The sequence below is a fragment of the Notothenia coriiceps genome, unplaced genomic scaffold, assembly GCF_000735185.1.
Source record: "Notothenia coriiceps isolate Sejong01 unplaced genomic scaffold, NC01 NC01_scaffold00021456, whole genome shotgun sequence".
Taxonomy (NCBI): Eukaryota; Metazoa; Chordata; class Actinopteri; order Perciformes; family Nototheniidae; genus Notothenia; species Notothenia coriiceps.
The window spans coordinates 1-3,494 of NW_011354157.1; the positions used below are offsets into that span (position 1 = coordinate 1).

The 3,494-nt window shown below is 45.9% G+C and overlaps 1 long non-coding RNA gene across 1 annotated transcript; it reads right to left on the reverse strand.

The window, feature by feature from the left end:
* Positions 1–224: 224 nt before the first annotated feature.
* On the reverse strand, positions 225–1,343 carry LOC104953287 (uncharacterized). Its single transcript, XR_799207.1, has 4 exons — positions 1,153–1,343; positions 646–748; positions 421–535; positions 225–335 (listed from the first exon to the last, which is right to left on the reverse strand). It is a non-coding gene; the product is annotated as an uncharacterized lncRNA (long non-coding RNA).
* Positions 1,344–3,494: the final 2,151 nt, after the last annotated feature.

The following is a 3,494-nucleotide window of genomic DNA, read 5'->3' on the forward strand; positions in this document are numbered from 1 at the left end:
AATTTAAATGAAGGCACCCTCTCTACGCAGTCCCCGTTAATAAGGGGGGCGTGGTCTATGCTGGTTCTCCTGAAATCGATAATAATTGATGATTTACTGTCACCAGTCAAAGTACTGCATTTAGGAACAGAGTGAAGTGCTGGTACTTAAAGCACCACAAAGTAAAGCACTGGCGGACTGGCCATCGGGACGTTCGGAACGAATCCCGATGGCTGGTGCTGAAGTGGGTCGGTCGAGATGCCCGGGCTGATTTCTAGTCCCAGTCCGCCCCTGATGTAAAGTATTAGTGGGTCAAGCACTGGTAGTTAAAGGTCTTATCGTAGTCGAACAGCACTCTGAAGAGAGAGACCCTCGTTAAATCACTCAAACACAGACATGCGGGGGGGCCGGCTCCTCTTATATAGCCGTTGAGGTCCTCACCTGACGTACAGCGACCTCTTCTGATTGGTCCTCAGAGATCCAGACCCTGAACTGATGCTGCTGTTCATCATCTGCTCCCTCAGGTCGTGGATCTTAGCCTCAAACCTGCTGTACTCTGAGGAGGAGGAGGAGGAGGAGGAGGAGGAGGAGGAGTACATCTTGATTCCTGCAGACCGGTTTAACCCCAGAATAATAAATGTTAAACATGAACATGTCGTCTCTCACCCTCCGGCCTGTAGGTGGCGATGATGGTCACCGTCTGCCCGGCGTTCTTCAGGGCGGCGGCCGCTTGCTCATGGGTCGCATTCCTGAGATCCACCCCGTTCACCTGGAGACACACAGACCATAATATCAGAGCATAGATATGACACTTCACAGGTGTAAGGAATAAATCAATATATATATATACACACTAAACACACTACGTCCAACTCTCACTTATTGACATTGTATGATCACTCGCGGGAGAAGAACCAAAGCCACGTCATCGAGGACTGTGAAGGAAGACCCGCCCCCGCCGCGCTGTGAGTGTGTATATATGTGCCTGTGAGTGAGTGAGTGAGTGAGTGAGTGAGTGTGAGTGAGTGAGTGAGTGTTTGTGTGTGTGTGTGTATATATGTGCCTGTGAGTGAGTGAGTGAGTGAGTGAGTGAGTATATATGTGCCTGTGAGTGAGTGAGTGTGTGTGTGTGTGTGTGAGTGAGTGAGTGAGTGAGTGTGTGTGTGTACGTACAGACACCAGTCTATCTCCTTTCCTCAGCTCTCCACAGAGGTCAGCTGGTCCTCCAGCGAGGATGAAGGAGATGAAGATGCCCTCTCCGTCCTCCCCCCCCACGATGTTGAAGCCCAGCCCGGTCGCTCCTCTGTGAAGGACCACCTTCCTGGGCTCCCTGTTGGAGGAGACACCTGTCAATCATCTGACCTCACAGCTGTCAATCTCAGTGGCGTTGCCTGGCCTGGCCCCGGCCAATTCCCCCTCAATAATATAATACATTAACCGTGCTTCACCTGAACCTCATCATGACACTAGAGAGGACGGCAGGACTGTAACTTCCCGTGTTCAGTGAATGCAACAGAGGCAAGACCAACCAGAGAGTTGCATGGAAATACAGTACAAGTAGGGGTGTAACGGTATCCGTATTCGTCCCGTACCGTCACGGTTCGGCACATGCAGTCACACGACGAATATGCCTTTTTTTTAAGAGTGGGAAAACGGTCTGTCATTCAGGGCAGTATCCATTACAATATTTATAATCCAGGGGGCGGTATTGCGCCTAAAAGCTGTCTGCCAGCCGCCCTTAAACAACAAATGAAGAAGAAGAAGAAACGCAACAACAAAACGAACAAAATACAAGAAGAAGAAAAGTTAGTAAGGCGATTTCAGATAACACACAGGAGCTAGAACCCACCTGCTTCTTTTCAATCAGCTGTGGGAACACTTCGGGTTCCCTGTGGACTACAATAACGATGGAGTGCGAGTGGTGGATCGGACGAGGACGGTGTGTCGGCGTTGTTAGACAGCGGTGCGGTATGCTAATGTAACACACGGCAAACACGCTAAATCATATCAGAAGGCATCGCTATGGAGCTCATTAACTCCACAAACAAACCAAACAGGTTTTACAAATGCCTCATGATTCACTAACAAACACAATGTGGTTTGAAAATACAAAACACTGTTCCATGCTCTGCTCAACCTCCCGGCGGGAGGCTCCCGCCTTCCCCAATGGACTCAGTAGCGCCCCCTGCTGCCGTGGAGCATGTGACAGCCACGGCGGAATATTACTGCCAAAATTCACGTGACTCACTCACGTGACTTTTGGCAGTAATATTCCGCCGTGAGAAGAAAAAGTTTTTTATTTGTAAAAAAAAGTAGTGTACTTGTAAAACCTAAGCTGAATTTGTCTCTGAAACATGATTTATTAGAAAAATGTTATGTGTTTATTTGATAGATACGTTTTTTCTTTGCAAAACTAAATGCATTAGTTTGTAGATGGTGTTTTGTATTTTCAAACCACATTGTGTTTCTTAGTGAATCATTTGGCATTTGTAAAACTGTTTGGTTTGTTTGTGGAGTTATGGCAGGAAATTAGCTCCAGACATCACCCAGATTTGCCAATCACTGGAGCCCGGCAAAAGACAGCAGCAGTTCAACAGCTTATCCCCGCTGTTTTTAAGAAGCCAAGAGACATGAAAGCCGAGAGACCTAAATAAATAACGGAAGCTTTTGGCATATGTTTTTCAACGACTTTGCGCTCTTGAAACACTTTCTTGATATTAGCTTGATGAAACCTTTTTGTTTGACATCAGCCATTATAGATAATATGGCCATCTGAGTGTGTGTGGTGCTGTTTGTGGTTTGTTTTTAACTGTTTAATACAGTTAATTATTCAAAATGTCAGAGTTCCTTATTTTTAAACTGAAACTTGCCCTACTGTTTAAACCCTCCGGAAAAACGCGGGCTAAAATCCTTGATTATGCGATAAAACATGCGGGGTTGTATGTGATTTTATGCGGTGAAACTGCGGGAAGTTGTGAAATATGCGGGAAAAAATTATCGATTTTTTTTAAAATATTGGGCTGTCTTATTTATTCTCTCTCACACACAACCTGCCACTAACGTTAAACCCCTTTCCTATTCAATTAAACACATTCAATGTTTATTTAATGTAAAAGCAATTGGGCTATTTTAATCTCACGCACACACACACAAACACACACACACACACACACACACACACACACACACACACACACACACACTTCTCCGCCTCATTCTGTTTTCATTTACTCGTTCGTTATCTGACCAGCTTCAATCTTGTAGGCTACTCACCTCGTTTCTTGTAGCCCTCGAAAGGGTTTTGGAGGTTGATCCCTCGGTGAACGTGAGTTGTTTGGCTTTCTTGTCCGCAGCAGCAGAAAGCATTTTCGAATGTTTGAATGAATCAAAGTGGGTCGCCACCGTCGATGTTCTCTTATGCTCCAACACACAGTTGCACGGGGTGCAGAATAGTTTCCCCCCACTTTTTGCCCGGTCTTTAGTAGAAATGTTCGTCGGTAAATGAGATGGATTAG